The sequence below is a fragment of the Plutella xylostella genome, chromosome 14 (genome assembly GCF_932276165.1).
Source record: "Plutella xylostella chromosome 14, ilPluXylo3.1, whole genome shotgun sequence".
Classification (NCBI taxonomy): domain Eukaryota; kingdom Metazoa; phylum Arthropoda; class Insecta; order Lepidoptera; family Plutellidae; genus Plutella; species Plutella xylostella.
In genome coordinates this window covers 4321882-4340894 of record NC_063994.1, presented here as the reverse complement: position 1 = coordinate 4340894, position 19013 = coordinate 4321882, and the positions used below count along the sequence as shown (strand labels likewise).

At 36.7% G+C, this 19013-nt stretch overlaps 1 protein-coding gene across 2 annotated transcripts in view; it reads left to right on the top strand.

Annotated features, from left to right (window-relative positions):
* Positions 1–19013, top strand: part of LOC105380077 (protein goliath) — a 45386-nt gene that overhangs the window by 1074 nt on the left and 25299 nt on the right. The window lies entirely within an intron of this gene.

Sequence of the window (19013 nt, the reverse complement as noted above, 5' to 3'; positions counted from 1 at the left end):
TTGTTTGGATCGAACTGTAGGTCGTAATACTCGTAATACCTACGACCTACGTATTCCTCCCTACCTCTACATGTATATTTATTATGTAGAACACTGAGTATACAGGTACATATGTAAGTAACTGTAGGTACTTATACTCGTAGCTACTAATACTGAGATCTCGAACGGCTTGCACCCTTGAAACTTTCCTAAAACATTCATTTAACAAATGCCGAAAACAAAACAACTCTTCACGTTTAACATATCCTCGTTATCTGTATACTAAAATTAATACCATTACACCAATAACTTGGACTGTTCTAATTTAATAACAGAAGTCGTAATCAATTCATAATTGCTTCACGAATATCGATTATATCATCGACTCGGTTCGTTTCCGCATATAACAGCCGATTACTATTTACTATTCAATTCACGAATAACGTGTAACACACGTGAAGAATCGAGTAGCGAAAAAACGGCCAATTGCTAACTCGCGATTAGCAATCAATGACAAGAAATCTATTAGAACTAATTTTCGATTAAGTCCATGTATAAAAATTCAAGTTGTGTAGGTATTTATTGCTTCATAATATTCTATAATAGTGCCTATAACCATTGCGTGAGACGTCATAACGTATAACATTTACAATTTGCACATTTTAATGTGTTACAATAAATAATATTGAAATACAGACTGCGTAGGAATAAATTAACTTAACAATAGATTTTATCCTTGAGTTGCGTACCTGCCTATCAAAATATTCCTCCAGCCTGAAGGTACCTACTTGGATTTAAAAACAATGTTCTTATTAATACCTCACACATAAATTTATATGAAATTAAAAAACCACGTCTAACTTTTGTTAAAAAGAAAATACAAATTAACAACTACTTTTCGACTCGAGCTTCGCTTCGCCTAAAATATTGATGTTCCAGTGAGATATCAGAGTTCTTTTATTTCAATAAGAACCTTCGCCTGAAAATGACAAACAAAACATAAAAAATATAGGTATATTGCGAAATCAAGCCATTCATAATTTGTATGTAATGCCGTAATAAATAATGTTCCGTAAGTATTTACTAAAGGGGTCAATGGTCACTCTCAATTAAATCCACGCATCCCAAAATCAGTGTTTAAATATTCCAACGTTTAAAAAAATACCAAATCGCCGGCGTGTTTCTGGTCACGTAGATTTAAAGATGTCTACGGTGGTTTTTGCACGTCGCCATTTTGAATCAGCTGTCATTCAGATTGCGCCATTTAAATGCACTGCGCGCACGCAACGCATGCAACATGCATGAGTATTGATGTCTTTGTCCTGGTGGTGGCTGAGGAAATTAATGATAAATTACCACAGATTCATATTATATCTCGAGCCAAATAAAAAAGGTACTATGTATGTAGGTATGTATATTAAAAAAACCTTCCTGATAATTACTCTAAAGTAGATTAGTAAAATACACGTCTAAGTATACAGTCATGTTCTTAAGACATTTTATTTTAATATAGTAAGCATCTGAGTCCAAAAAATATAAAAATGAGGGGACAACTTTAATTTATTCCATATAAAATGATTCCTTTGTGCTTCTGGATTCATTCCGAGAACAAGCAAAGCACTTACTAATTGAGTGACTCCTAAATTAATTTTGTATCGTTTCCTCAATTTCAACGTTTCTAACAATTTTGCCAATGAACAGTCTCAGTGCCGTATTGATGCCATGTTATCGTTGTCGAAACGATATTGACATCGCACTTACATTGCTCCTAGTAGACTGGTTTCTTCTTTCAGTCATGACCTTTAATCGCCGATCGCCTACTACGAATGACTGGATGTAACAGAAGTGCCACAAAGGCAACCAGACCAATATACGTACAGGGACAAAACGAAAACCATAAGGGTATGCCTAGATGGCTTATTCTGACCCTTTCTATACATAATGTAGAACAATCAAATGACTAACCGATAACCCCACAACACGTGACAAAAAAATCACGTGAACCTGCCTACCCTCTAGAGTCCCTAGACTTTAATATCGCCTAAAGCCCAAAACTATTACTGTATCGGCTTCTATACCCAATCGTAATCACCCCGATCTAATTACTTCGAAATCACGTTCCGCAATACATTCCCTGGCGGATTCACGTTGGTCAGTGAGGTAACAAGATTATGTGCCTCCACGCACTGGCCTGCACTGCCAAGGATTCTGCCTGATTTGATTATGCGCACGCGTTGCACTTACCAGTTCCATGAGCTAAGTGGTGACTAAGTTCTTAATGATAGCTCATGTCCTCGACCTATTCCATGGCTTAGTTGTTGTTATTGTATCCTTAGGTTGGAGTAATCAATGATTTAGTTCAGCTAAACGTTATCAGAGAAGCACTCATTTTAGTTGAAGTTACGAGTCTGAACTTATGGGTTTTCTGGAAACGGTAGCATTCTCCAGAGAATCCTCAGTGTGTCTGGAGTTCTCTGTACAAGCCCTCTTTGTGTTCGTGAGTTAAGTGTTTACACTTCCGCTTACATTGCCATCAGGCAAGATGTGTGAAACGTAAAACAGTGATATGTTTGAGCTGGGTCACTACTTTCTTTTAAGCTTAAATATTATGTATTTAGGATTTTGTAATGCCTAAGATAGAGCCTCTTCAACAAAATACGTTTACATAATTTAATAATTTGATTAGTCTTGGCTCCTGATTATCTCGAATAATTTCACGTCAATCGTCAATGAACACAGCAAAGAAAGTACCTATTTTTCCTTTACGTTTGGAACATAATATCCTACGTGCATGCCCGAAATTTCGATTGCTTATTGCTTGTAGGTACTCAATGAAAGTATTCCATTTCCGCATAGTATTTTTACCAGCGCCGTTAACCGCTTGCTCAAGTACCCCTTATCGGCACTCGGGTCAATCGTACGGTAACTGCGGGTGAACGACTCCTTCTGTAATCCAAATATAAACAAATTTGACCCACATTACTTTATTTAACCATCGCATAAAAGTCAGACAGATTGCCGAATTGTGTTGCCAAGGAATGTTTTTTTGTTTGCGTTAGGGATATATTTTCTTTTAGAGCTTACTGAACTGAATGTTCTCAAGGACTTAGCAGTTTAGTTATTACATTATCAAGCGTCATCATACAAAAAGTGAAGAGAAAAGTGTTCATTTTGTTTATTCGAAGTTGTTAACTTGCGGTTACTAGTATCTTTCAAAATTTCAACTGCATAGCATAGGAATATTTCCTATTCAGAATTTTGAGGGAAAGTTAACCCTTTATCTTTCATAATAGTCTTCATCCTAATATAATAAAAATAAAAACCACTGGTATCATAAAAAAGTATATCTTTGACATCATCGGCCACTAATAATCTGCTGAATTATATTACCCTCAAGGAGTGCCACAACACTTTGACCGGCCTTACGTATCCAAATGTCTAGCTGGTTTCAGGGCGTCCCACGCTATGTTATCTATATCCAATTCAAATCTACAGGCAACTCCGTTCAAAGCTCAAGCTGGTGCATATCAAATATTGGCAGAGAGCAGCGCTAGATACACATTTGTGCGAAATAAAATATTCACATGTATTTTTAGCTTTTTCCGGTTATATGACTTTTGCAAATATCAAGTTTATTCCAAATTTCCGCCTGTTTATAACTGAACCTAACCAAGACTAAAACTTTAGTTCTTCTTACACATATTGAATTATCTTACCATAATATAAAATATGTTGTACTTTATACTGTAAGTTTCACACCTGTGGATGCTAAGTTAAGCAGAACTTGTGTATGTGATGTAACGTCGCGATTACCTGAAATTGTCGTTAAGATGTACTTTCATTATACTTAGGTGGATTTACTCAAGTGAGAAACTCGGCCATTATCACTAGCGCTACTCAGAAAACCCGTAATAATACCTTCACACCGACCTATAGCAGATCATTTACTCTCGCTTGGCAGTTGGCAATATATTACAATAACAACAATACACATTTGTGTAAATCAAAGCGATTCTCAACTCAAGAATCCAATGTAAACAACCCAATTCATTCGTAGGACATCCAAAGTCGTTGACTCCTCTCTAATATAGCAGCAGCTTTCTTAAACTGGTTTACCACATCGCATATGTATAATGTTTCATGTGTTCATACGGTTTTCTGCGAATTTTAAAATTAAGTCTGTTTTCTGTGTCAATGCAATTCACGATGTCATCTGGACTAATAATAAGTACGTCTGATTTGATTACATAAGAAAGCGCTCAGAAAATATTTCATCATGTTAAAAATAACGACTTTGCAAACATCCTATCACATCACTTCTTTAAAATTATAAACTAACCCAGAAATATAATATTATCATGGAAGTCTACGTAGTAGGTAAGGTACAGAGACAAATCCGATTATTAATGTTTTTCGTTAAAAAATATTAATAATAATTTTAACACACACACGCACTCACGCCTTGTACTAATGTACTCCCTTGCGGGGTAGGCAGAGGTGCATTGCTGCACCCACTTTACGCCAGAGTGTTATGTTAGTCCCAATGTAATAGGGGGCGGGCCTATTGCCATTTTACGGGCACATCCAAGACCCGAGAACAAATATCTGTGTTTAAACAAATATCTGCCCCAACCGGGAATCGAACCCGGGACCATCGGCTCAGTAGTCAGGGTCACTAACCACTACGCCATTCGGTCGTCCGATATTATTAATAATAATATGGATTAAAATAACTACGTACTTACGCGAAAATCTTTAATTTTATTATAGACCGGCAGTTTAGACCTTGGGGATATATGTATATGCACAACGGTTCCACTAGAGAGAGCCAGGTGCGGTAGAGAGATCAGAACCCCATACACACCCCCACAGAGAACAGAATAGAATAGAAAGAATAAGAAGCTTATAAAATATAGTTATAATATATAATAGTTAACCATACTGCCTGTATGGTTAACTGCTATTTTAAGTAGTAATTGGGAATGTAAATGCGACTCAAACCACAACAAAATCGTCAACACCTCAAATTATGAATTCGATTTCCGTTTATTGTTCTGTGTTTTTGTCATTTCGATTCTACTGACGCTCCTTCCGGTCAAGAAGCGTCAGTTGTAAACTTTTAAAAATAAAATAAACTAATATGGCGGACCGGAAATCTCTTCTGACCTCGTGTGCGTGTGTATGGGGTTCTGATGTTGGTCGAGAATAAGGAAATAAATTGTTGTCATGCCTCGGAACAAGACAAATTAAATTAACAAGAAAAAATGCATGCAGTACTTAACAAAGATGGAATCGTTTACGATATCCATTGGGTGTTAAAATGTATTAATTGAATGGCATATGGCATTATATTCTATTAGAATAATAATATTCAGAATAGAATATAATAGGCATATGACATCACAAAATCATACATCCGATCATTTTATATAAATTATTTGAAGAACATAGATCATAACCAAGTTTTAAATTATTCAATCAAGCACAAGGAAATGTCAACCTGAAATAGCAATTTGTAAAGCTGTAAATTCATATGCGCTCTGTAGAATAAGATGATAAAATTACGGAAACAGCGCGGTAAAGTTCAGGTCAAGAATAATTAATGTTATACCTCGATGATATATGGAAATTAAACTTAATTGCAGTTTCATTTCATAACCATTTATAAATTACCGGCCATAAATATACTATGTACTAACGGTATGGTATACTTTATCAAATAATTTTCAAGAAAGGATAAAATTAAAGGTGTCAGTAACTAAACTACTAACCAATGACCCAACCATTTGATCAAAACGGGCAGTAAACCAAATATCTTTTCCATATAATACCTATTGATAACATCACGTTCCTTCCTAGTCGTATTAAATACTTCGTGAACGAATAATTAAATGAGCAAATATGATTACTGAGCTGGCCCTTAATCTTAGGAGGCGTGAAGCTGGCGCCCTAAGGTCACGTTAGGCACCGAGGACGTCAACATGTCTGTACTTCCGGCCTCCATATTGTTTTCTGCGTTATGGCGCGAAACCACCAGGAAGTGTAATGGCGGACATAATTTTTCATATCTTGTTGTCATCAGAGCCACCATCTAATATTCTAAAGCTAAGTGAAGTCAGAGGGAATACTCGTACCGAGTCGTACCTACCTAATTATGGACAAAAATAATATGCCTTTTTTTGCAATTTAAACAAACATTATTTTGTTCCCTAATACATGTAGTAAACGCCGTAAACGTAATATATTTGCTGTTATTCGGGCTGCAACGAATAACCGTGATCTCTGCATGTGGTACTTTTATAACTTTGCGGGAGCATGAGTTGTATCAACTCTTTTGTCTCGTTATTAAAAACACATGTTGTATTTTTAGAAATATCTGGTTTAAACAAAACATGTAAGTCATGAGTCTCGAGTTTCTCAAAATAAGGTATGGTACTTTAGTTGTTTACACAGAATCGTAATAAATGAGAATTTTAGAAATAAAAACAAAACCTGCTGGTTTCTAACGAATCTGCTGAAAAACCGGTAACCGTTAGGGTTGGAAGACCACGAACAGACACACGTAGCGTGGGACGGCCTGCTGGACCAAAGTCCTTAGACAGGTTGTGGTTGGATGAGGAAGGTAGGCCGAGGAAAGTCTTTTGAAAAGACCTATCTCCTACACAGTAGACAGTTGTGTGTGATGATGACGAAACTTTAACTAAACGAGAATCAAATCAGAATAACTATTGCAGTAACAGTAGATACCATTTCTCACGTGAGGAACCATTATGTATCATTCAAGTTATATTCTCTATATTATCCTTGTTATTGTTAAACTATTTTTTTCTGTCCTATTCTACTTCACGTGGATAATTTGCTTGACCTTTATAGTTCTAGACTTTATCTCCATTAACTTCAGTAAAATAACAATATCTTAGTCGATATTATGTATCTAATGAATGACTTTCTGTCTCACACAAAGAGTCTAACTTCGAGCATGGAAGTAATAATTACTAATTTGAGTTAGTAATAAGTACTAATTTGAGGATTATGAATAAAAAAATAAATTAAAAAATATGAATTCGGAGGTAAAATCTTTACTGGACTTTTAAGTATGGAACTTAATGGAACTGACTGCATCGCACACATTGACCCCAATACACAATTACGGTGTATCCATCTTCTATTATCCAATTTAGGGCAAATTGCTACCAGTAAAACAATCGGATGGCTTTCAGGTCACTATTAATGGCACCCTAATTAGGGCAGCTTTCAGTAAATTGATTGTTGGTTTCTATCTGCCAATGGCCGTGGCCTTTTGCCCTTTATCATCATAGATCAATAGATCTGAAAGATTTTGATAATATAAATTATAATATCTGGGCTATGGCTGTTACCTATATACCCTATACTGGACGTATACATATTCGGTACTTCAAGTTCTGGCGATTTCAATTTATGTTCTTAGTGCATATTATTATGATATGATGTAATAGTAACATTATACAGGGTGGGCCAGTGAAAAGTTTAAATTTAAAAAAATCACAGAAAAAAAACTATAAGAAATATTTCAAAAAATCTTTTTTTTAATATAACGTCAGAAGTCGAGATTTAAAAAAATAAAATAATAGTGTTCATATGACCACCGTCGCGACTTCGGCATTCTTCTAAACGAGAATGGAAATTTGTCAATACTCTTTTGCATATTGTTGGTATTGCCACCATCTCTTCCCTAATCTTTGCTTTTAATTCACGCAGCCTCCTTGGTTTATGAATGTACACACGGTGCTTCAGGTATCCCCATAGAAAAAAAAAACTACTGGGACAGGTCAGAGCTCCTGGGTGGCCAGGAGATATCGCCTCTCCGTGAAATCAGCTTTTCCGGGAAAATTTCTAGAACTACCGGCATGGACTCAATTGACGTGTAACAAGTGGTTTTGTCTTGCTGGAACCACGTTCTCGAATTGTAACCTCAAATTCTTATAGCTTAGGTTAGGGGACAGAAACACTCGTAACACTTCCTACGGCAATACGCAACTGTATGCAACAAAATTTCCATTCTCTTTTGGAAGAATGCTGAAGTCGCGACGGTGGTCATATGAACAATATTATTATTTTAAAAAAACCGACTGCTGACGTTATACTAAAAAAAGATTTTTTGAAATATTTCTTATACTTTTTTTTCGGTGAATTTTTTAAATTTAAACTTTTCACTGGCCCACCCTGTAGTACGTAGTATAAAATATTAATTTTACCTACAGAACTCAATGCAACAACGTCTTTGTCTAACAATAGACGTCATACGTTTTAAGATAATCGGTCTGTGCACCAATGTCAACATGGAATCACTGAGGTTATCAAATAGTCATTAATTAAGGAACAAAATTAAATTGAAACAATACATATAAAATGTACTATCATTTCAAAAACACAACAAGTGTTTTCTAACTTCGCATGTACCGGCCGTGGTTGACATTTTTATTGTTCTGTTATTCAAATGAAGCCGTTATCAGATTGAGTTGAATGTTCAGTGAGACATAGCAATACATATAATATGTAATGTACGTATTATTGTAATTATAATCGTATAAATTTATGACCTACTTCAACATACTACGATCTCGTGCGTTAAATTAATATAAATTTTGAGATAAATTATAAATATGTGGGGACATCTCACACACGGCCATCCGACCCCAAACTAGGCAGAGCCTGTGATACGGGTGTCGGACAGTTGATATATGTACACAAATACATATGTGGTATATCTATTTAATATGTATCTAGATATTTTATGTAGATACATATTAAATAGATATACCACAACGAGACAAACACAAGTGCTCATCACATGAAGCAGCAACAAATCATTTTCTTTAAAGAAAATTGCCATCAACACTTATCTAATTCATGTATGCGTTTGACAAAACCTTACCATGTACGGTGGCCTGCGCCTAAAAGTATACAGGCGGAGTTTTTAAAATAGCGATCTGAAGCTGACATGCTGCTCAAGCACATCCACATAAACACCACTGCTACACACATCACACACAACACGTCCCTGGATTTATAACAGATGTAGCTGGTCCCTTCACCATCAGGGATCGCTATTTTAAAAACTCTGCCTGTATACTTTTAGGCTCAGGCCACCGTACGTAATCTGGAAAATGATCTCGAAACACCAGTCCAATGCCAGCGACTAAACTCTATTATTTGCCGAAACAGCGAGTTCAAACACAATTCCTTGTTGATTTAGCAGTAAAAGATTCGGTCCAATGCCACTTCCTGACTTTACTGTGGGCTACGGACGTAGATAGCACATTATTCTGCCAATGCCAGGTGGTTTACTCTACCTTGACAAAAACGATCAAATGGACTATGGACGAGAGTTGTGATGCAATCGGTACATTTAATACAAAGGGATAAAATCGTGGTTAGCGAGGTAGCGCCTGGAAACGTTATTTTTCGTAAGCTAAAGTGACCTGCCAGAAGAGTTTGTTGCAATATGCTGATTAGTTGATAACTATGCGGGTCGCAGATATCCTCTCTTATCTTGTAGCTTACTCGTATCGTGACATAATCATTTGTAAATTTATCTGCCTATGCAGTTGGGGGTTTATCTAACAGATATACGTAATTATTTGTATGTTGATGTTGGTGACAGCATTTTTTCAAATAAAATACGAATATCCCAGAACCTAGTATCTTTTCAATATTGTTCTTTAAAACTGCCCTTTCTTTCAGTGGTGTGAATAGCGAACTTTTGTAGAAAAGTGGTTATTTTACCTCTATGTTCAGCGACCCAACCGACCGACCATCTTACACAAAACTAAGCAGTATTTTTTTACACTATTAAATACAAAAACTTTCAGTAATGTTTATTATAAGGTCGTCCATTTCAAAGGAATACAGTACAGACTACAGAGACAGTATGTGTGAACCGTGTGAGTGCATTTGTCTATAATTATCGCCACATTCATCAAGTTTTATTTCCCACAAAGAAACATTCGGGGCAATTTAGGTGTACTATTTCGGTCGTAGATTAACGATACACGAGCAAGATGGTATGTCAGGTACAAAAATAAAGCAAAAAAAACTGTTCGCATTTTGTTTTCTTTAATAAATAGTGAAACAATCCATGCTGTCTGACTTACTTACTTATAGTCCTGTTACTCCCCTGTGGAGTTTAGGGCTACAGACATTCTTCGCCACGCTTCCCTATCTTGAGCCGCCTCCTTCACTTGGGCACGATAGACCTGCTCTCTTCATTTCCGCCTCCACGGACCTTCTCCAGCTCTGTACGGGTCTACCTGGTCTCCTTCTTCCGCCAGACTGCCACTCGAAAACAACTTGGGCACAGTCGTGTCTTCTCATCGTATGGCCGATTCATCTCCATGTAAAATGACTCCTGCTTAAGTGGGTGATCTCAATGAGATGAGCCGCCGCGCTGTGGTCGAAATTTGCCTAGGCCCATTATTCATTCAGCGAATAATTAGTTTTACGATTACTCCTTTACGGTGTTTGTTCAATTAATTGTCATTGGCCATTGTCAGTGTGGGAAATGCGACCTACTTTCTAGATAAGTATCGAGGTAACGTTAAATGAAATGCGAATTGAGTAAATAGTGATAACGTTGACGTTACTAACTCCAGTTGTTAAAGTGTACGATTGGTCGGCGTTAGTTGATTGCTTTCAATTATTCTTTTATCTCCTGCCATAGCTACCTACCTATGCATGTAGATTAAAATAATTATTGGTTATTTGAAATAAAAGAAATTAAAGCTGTAAAGATTGTTGTGTTTTGATTTGCCGCTCTTGCTAGACAATGTAATATATGTATTTTGTTTTTTAGATATAGGTAAGTAACGTGTTAAAGATGCTAAACTGACACAGAAACAGTTAAAAGTGGGGTATCATCTAACTAACTCGTAGCTATCCATAATTTTTTCCATTTAAATAACGCGACAGACAGATTGATCTAATGACAAAACCGCGCTCGTTTACGTTTAATTTAGAAAAGCAATTAAATGGCGTCAACACTGACGCGCCGGTGTGGTAGAGTGCCAGGGGGGTTAGCATGGCGCACACGATTGGTATAGTAACAGAAGCCGTACGATTAGACTGTCTTAATGGCAATTTTGACTAGGCCGCTAGTGAATAATCTGTTGTCGTTTGATTATCCGCACGGCTAAATTCGACCCGTATAAATGTCCCATAGAAGTTTATTTCGCGGTGGCTAGTCAGGCCCTCCGCCAACAGATATAAGAAGCCATGCTAAACCCCCAGCAGAGTCGTTCCAACACTAATTTGAGATATAGAAACGTACATTAGTATTGACTTGGCTGTTGCACATTCACTTTGAGAACATTCTATGAAGCAATTTATCTATCTGTGAAATAAATACCCTACCTATTTTAATACTAGTTGCTTCTTATCATTCTTATTTACACAGACTTGGCCTAGCAGAGTTTTAATTTAGTCAATTATTATGATGCCGGAAATTACTTATCCGTTCTTATCTACAAGATCTAGAATCTGAATCTGACATCGAATTCTAGCGAGAACGAGAATTCTAAAATTAATGGTGAGAAAATATCGGGCCAGAATTTAGCTAAATTTTCCATTGCTGTGCCCTTTACGATAAAACACGATATTGAGTCTTAGAGGACATGTGGTCAGACACAAGATTGAATACTTACGAAGAGCAATATTATTTTTAATGCCTTTAAAACAAATTAACATATGAAAAGGAAACCTTGTATGTACTCGTATTGGTAAAACTTCTGTGTAACTTTAGCTCATAATAATATGATGAAGACAGTGTGCTTGTGCAAATATAATTTAGGGTAGGCACATTGGAAGTCTAAATAAGTAAATAATCTAAACAATTTCCTGAAAACTATATCAAAATCGCTCCAGCCTAGCCAGAGATGACCAACATGCATTCATACAGGTCAAAAAAGAATCTCCTTTTTTAAAGTATATTAAAAAGCAAAGACGCACGATGATCGTTGTGTGATGCTGTTGATGATGCAAGTCACGATTCCCAACCTAATTCAGTGGGCTACGTGTCCAGTACCGTGTACGTAACAAAGAAACTTGCTTAGGATATCAAATTATTCCATACGTAACCATAAAAGTACTTAATAATTAAAGTATACTGTGCTTAGGTACTCAGACAAACATACAGTTTCATAACAAAAGTTTAATTAGTAGTTTAGTTTGAGGTTAACAATAAGTCCCGTTTGCAGAAGACAACACAATAATCGTAACTAGAAAAAATAACGTGACAAAAAAGGTACCTTTCACTAAAGAGGTCCCATTCCAGTCTGACTTCGTGCTTCAACCTCTTTGTCGAGTTCAGGCTATAACCTACATCGATTCACTTCCTACAGCCACTGTCGATGTCGGCCTCAATGAAGTTCAACACATAAAAGAATCGATCACACCAAGGTCACAGCTGAGGCCGCTAGTGAAGTTCAAATATTATCTATCTATTGTTGAATTGATTACATAATTGACGAGGAAATGACTGTGACATAACCACTGAGTGTTTAAAGTTTAGAGCACGTCGTAAGGACTCTTGAATTTTGCGCGCACACAAAAAACGGATTACGTTGGAAGTTAAGGTATTAGATTCTAGAAATTTGTGTACACCATGCAACCTACCGACTAATTTGGAACGATGGTCACCCGCATAACTCGCTAGCTGGCGAAATGCGCTTTATGCGATTCCCAACCTAATTCAGTGGGCTACGTGTCCAGTACCGTGTACGTAACAAAGAAACTTGCTTAGGATATCAAATTATTCCATACGTAACCATAAAAGTACTTAATAATTAAAGTATACTGTGCTTAGGTACTCAGACAAACATACAGTTTCATAACAAAAGTTTAATTAGTAGTTTAGTTTGAGGTTAACAATAAGTCCCGTTTGCAGAAGACAACACAATAATCGTAACTAGAAAAAATAACGTGACAAAAAAGGTACCTTTCACTAAAGAGGTCCCATTCCAGTCTGACTTCGTGCTTCAACCTCTTTGTCGAGTTCAGGCTATAACCTACATCGATTCACTTCCTACAGCCACTGTCGATGTCGGCCTCAATGAAGTTCAACACATAAAAGAATCGATCACACCAAGGTCACAGCTGAGGCCGCTAGTGAAGTTCAAATATTATCTATCTATTGTTGAATTGATTACATAATTGACGAGGAAATGACTGTGACATAACCACTGAGTGTTTAAAGTTTAGAGCACGTCGTAAGGACTCTTGAATTTTGCGCGCACACAAAAAACGGATTACGTTGGAAGTTAAGGTATTAGATTCTAGAAATTTGTGTACACCATGCAACCTACCGACTAATTTGGAACGATGGTCACCCGCATAACTCGCTAGCTGGCGAAATGCGCTTTATGCAACAAGGTAACGAGATGTAATCGTGGTTAGCTCTGTAGATCTCCGATACTTCGTTTGTCACCATAGAACAACGCCGAATCAGGTATGTTGTCACGACACATTAGCAATTAATAATCCGTCGTTCTCCTGTCAAACATCTGTCAGATCCATACAACTTACGTCAGATTTGACAAGCGGGCGACAACGCTGCTTAAGGATCGTTAATTGCTAATGTTCGATGGTGGTAACCCCACAGGTGAAACGTCACATGAGGAGGCTCCTTTCGCACCCAATCAGTAGATTAAGTAGTTAATTACCTTTTAGCACGAGAGTGCGTAAAAACAAGACGATTGAAGCATAAATTAGACTATCGTGCAGAATGACTCACCATGTTTTCATTTAAACCTATGTTAATCAATGCTAATAATTCACTGGGCAAAGTTAAACTTCATTGTTTTCCGTTTTAAATACCGAGCCAAATAGGAAGGTAGGTAGTTAGTAGGTACTTGTTTTATCACCGTTTGGGGTACCATTCAAGTGTTCTTATACAATTGCGGCATTGCATAACCTTTAATCTAATTTTTTTTAAGTTTTTATAACAGATGCTATCTGCTAATTTCACACAATGAAAAATTCAAGTTAATCTGAACTTGAGTACGAAATCGCAGTGATTCCCTGTTTTTTCGATGCGTACGACTTAGTTCGTGCTTAGGCAGATTTACTCTACTGAGAAACTGGCTCCGTCTCTACATAACTGTGTGTCTGAAAGAATTTAGCACCCACCCATATACAATCGACGGGCTACGTAAAATACATTTGCAAATGTAATCAAGACTCGAAGAAAAGGCAGTGTCTCTACAGACAGGTTTATAAAAGCATGTCTCCTATAAGGAAACACCTTGAGCGTCCAGGAAGTGGGCAAGAGCGAGATAATGTATGGTAATCGCCTCGCCACCATCGACAGCAGACGTGTTTGTACGTCGAAACTTACATTGTGTTTTAATCCGCACATTTGAGAACATATGTTTTTACGACATGACATGACGACCGAATGGCATAGTGGTTAGTGACCCTGACTACTGAGCCGAAGGTCCCGGGTTCGATTCCTTCCCGGCTGGGGCAGATATTTGTTTAAACACAGATATTTGTTCTCGGGTCTTGGATGTGCCCGTAAGCTATGCTAAGATTGCTAAGTATGATTGCTGTCATTGTCAAATAAAGTTTTATCTTTCTTTATTTCTTCTTCTTTCTTTCTAAAATGGCAATAGGCCCGCCCCCTATTACATTGGGACTAACATAACACTGGCGAAAAGTGGGTGCAGCAATGCACCTCTGCCTACCCCGCAAGGGAGTACATTAGTACAAGGCTACAAGGAGTGAGTGTTTGTTTTTTTTGTTTATGTTTTAACGTCTGACTGAAAAAGTTTGGGATATAAGTTTTATGTTTTGGATTATAAGTAAGAGAGGTGATTTGCCGAGTAAATCTCTTATATATTGTTTCAATTTTAAATTAATTTACGAAGAAAAAAGTAAATTAGATTTTGGGTATTTCTTTAGCATCTGTGGGTTTTAGAGGGTTATTTAGTTACCACGTATGTGACGTATGTTATAATTAAACTAAATGATTGTACCTACATTATTATGTGTAGGTACCATGCGAATGCGAACAGAAAAATAAAGTACGACATACTATTAGTACATAAGTACCTAGTCGTAAAACCCATACATAAAACATAGCTTCAGTGCCAACATTTTCTTTGTAAAATTATAGTTCTTTGATAAGCTTCAATATCGTGTTTCTTTTCACTTAGAACAATAACAATGGTGAAAGCCGTGTCGGTTTCATGCGGGGTACAGTCAGCACAAAGAGAAGCTAGTCTCCGGAGTGCGAACAAAAGTATCCGATTATCCTCTAAATCCTAGTTACTAGAGTCCGACGATGTTACTTGTTTCTGTTGCAAAATAAACAAAAAAATTGATACGGACAACAATATTTAGGTATTATTCTTTGTAATTTCTGACACTGATACGATACATTCTCCATATTATCTATATATTTTTAGGGTTAAAAGTGAAAAAAAACTGTATTTTACCCGTTGCAAAGTTAGCTTTGCTGGACTCTAAATAGTGACAGCTTTTTGCGTTAACATGCCAGTTTTAATTTCTATCTAATAACTCGTTAAAATTTTTCAACGCCTCCTATTGTATCGTGTCAATAAAACATATCATTTAGATTATTTATAGCCCATTTACTAAATAAACAAATATGTTAATTACCTACATCTGAATCTTAAAGCAGGCTGCTGGATAAAACGGTAGCACATACCTAACCTATTAGCAGTGGTAGACAAAACAATGTTAGTGAACTGATAACGCACCGGTCTACTGCGTAAGGAAAGCTTTGTTTAAAACATTTCTACATATACATTATAATATTATGTTTTCAATTCATGGACCTATTAATAGTATTAATATAGACGACCCACTTTTACAGATTAATTTCATTTTCTTTATAAATATTAATAGTTTATGATTTGGAACTACATAATACCTATAAGTATATAAGAACGTAACCCACCTATTCATTATTGATGATGATATTGGAGTCTCAATTTTACTGTGGTAACTTTGACATAGGTTTTATGTTTTATGCATCCACTCGGTGATCAAAAAGGCGCTGTTATTTGTTTTGAAGGACGCGCTTTTATCTTCGGCCGGATATTGTCTATAGTCTACTTTAATACAGATCTTGCACATAAGGACAACATTAACAGAGACCCCTTGCACGAAAGGAGGCTGCGTACATGACCTGTCACCTGTGGGGCTACCACCAACGAACATTAGCAATTAACAATCCAAAATCAGCCTCGCCTGTCAAATTTGACGTAACTTGTATGGATTTGACAGATGTTTGATAGGCGATCGACGTTTCTAATGTGTCGGTGGTGTGCGGTGGTGGCACCTGGTGACCTTTTGCCACAATGACAATCAACTACAGCAAGTATTTGTCAGCGACTCGTTGAGAAGAAGACAAGGAAAAAAACAAAAGAAATACGCAGTTCCAATATTATTTACATTTCAAGCAACTCCTAATTACCATAATAACGCTGTGTTATGTCATTATAATTACTATTACGGCATATAGCTATGTACTTACTAGTTACACATGCACCTACCTGCTAGTTAATAGCTAATTTAGTTAAATAAATCATACTTGTTGCAACAATCGATTCTTGAGGCACAATAACAATACAGACCTACAGGATAATTATTATTTATTAGCTATGCATACAATTATACTGAAGTCAAAGTAGTAAACAACGATAGCCGCTGTATTTTATATGTACCTAATTTAATTGATTAATAAAAGTAACAATAATGTTGAACTGACTGCTGATGATATTAAACTTTAAACTGTGAATAGGTTAAATAGAGAAAAGTAAGTAAAGTAGGGTCCGACCAAGCAAACTTTGCAAGAGGAACAATAGCGCCAACACCTGACACTGCCGTTAGATTTGAGGCTTTATGTCTTGTGTAATTAACACAGAAATTTGACCATTGTCCATGTGCTGAGCAATGAACATCCATAAGCACCGTTGCTTGCCTATCAAACATCTGTCATATCCATGCAAGTTACGTCAGATTTGGCAGGCGAGAGACGCTGCTTATGGATTGTTACTTGCTAATGTTCGGTAGTGGTAACCCCATTGGTTTGCTAAGATATAGGAAGAACAAATGAAGCGATAATCATTAAATAAGGCAATTAAAATATATGCTTGCTGTGTTATTGCATGTTCCGCGTATTGCAAAACAATATAAACAATTGATAATAACAATAAGTAATTGTTTTAAAGTTTTAACGACGTCGACTGAAGTCGATAAATTAAACCATCGTTGACATTTATTTCAGAGAGATCTTTTTGAGGATATATGTATAATGGAATACGCGATGAATGCAATTTCCAATACTATATTTGTGTATACAGGTTGTTTTAATGTAGTAAACAAAGAGGGGTTAATTTTGCTTCTGAACCTTTGTAGTACTTACACAGTCATATTTTCTACTAATTTCTAAAAGCTGAGTTGTATCTGACACACCACACTTCAAATTAAAAAAAAAACATATTTATACTTTAATATATTACCTACAAATACTATTATCCTCAATACGGCTAGTCCGAGAACCAGCCTAGTGACGTTGGAGCTAATAAATTAATCAATGACGTAGGCCGCATAATACAGTTGCGTGTAGTTAATAACGCCGAGCCCACTCGCCAGCGCGACTGGGGTCACTCTATATTATGACGAAAAACGAAGTATCAACCGCTACTGCCCAAGCCACGGCTCTATCTCATTGTATTTCTATTAGGCCTGGGTCTCCTATTTACGCCGCAGGTCGCGTCCAGCGTCACGCCGTAGGCCGCGTCACGATGCTCACTATAGAAATGTACTGATGCGGTCTCCCTCACACGCCGACGTTGGCGCGTAGATGTAGTGATAGTGAGCATCGTGACGCGGCCTACGGTGTGACGCTGGACGCGACCTACGGCGTAAATAGGAGACGGCCTTATACGTGCCGATTGCACGACAGCTCTCGTTTCATAGTTTTTCGTCAGTATAGAGTAACCCTCCTGCTCCTTGCCACTGGCATTTCACATGAAAAACTCGATCGTTTTGCGCGGTAACATTTTCAATATTATGCAATGCTACTTCCGACTATGCAATGTGTCTGGCAGCTTATTGAAAATGAAAAATAAAATTATTTAAAAAGTACAATTTAAATCTATCCCTGCTCCCTAGATACCCTGTTCTATAGTTAGGACAAACAAAGAAACAACAACAACATTACAAAAATTTCCTCTGACTATCCCGGTAAACCGGTGCTAGGCCGGTAGATACTTATTAATAATTCCTTTGTCCACGTGTTTCCTACATAATGTGTTTTATATTTCTTCACGTGACATCTACAAATACAATGAAGGATGGGAGCGGGTTTCACAACATTATTACGAAATTCCCAAGTGTATGCTGTGGTGTTGATGCTGAAATAAGGAAGCATTTTCATCGTCCATTGTGGACATGTTCGTATTTTCTCTACACTATAATTTAGTAGTAAATCTGTATCAATAGGGTGGTTTAGTTACTTAGAAACTTTTCTCTCTTCGTACCTAATACACAGTTAAAAAAAAATACTTTAACAACAATAAAAAAATGTATACCGTGGCGCTGTCCTAATAATTCAGAAGTTACTCATGTATGGACGATAACAAAATAATTATGATTGATAATTTAGCTCTTATAGCTATTTATTTGTATACTACTTGACAACACCTTAAGTTCTCGCAATCTCGCTGATTAGCGTTTTTTGGATGATTAAAGTATCAGTTGCAACAAAGATCATCCACCAATAGCCACAATGAAAGCAGTCAAGTATGAAACCGTTTTTCATACGGAACGAGGCTCGATGACAAAAACTGTTCAATCAACTCTGCGCTCCATTTCGTCTCGTGATTGTTTCGTTAAAAAAAATGAAGAGGAACTAGGAAGATAGGTACATCTTTATATTCGGTTGCAATCAATTTTATGGACAGCCTAATCATACCATTTAAAAATGATAGTACTTAGCCCTTAGGACTGTGGTTAAGTAAGAACGT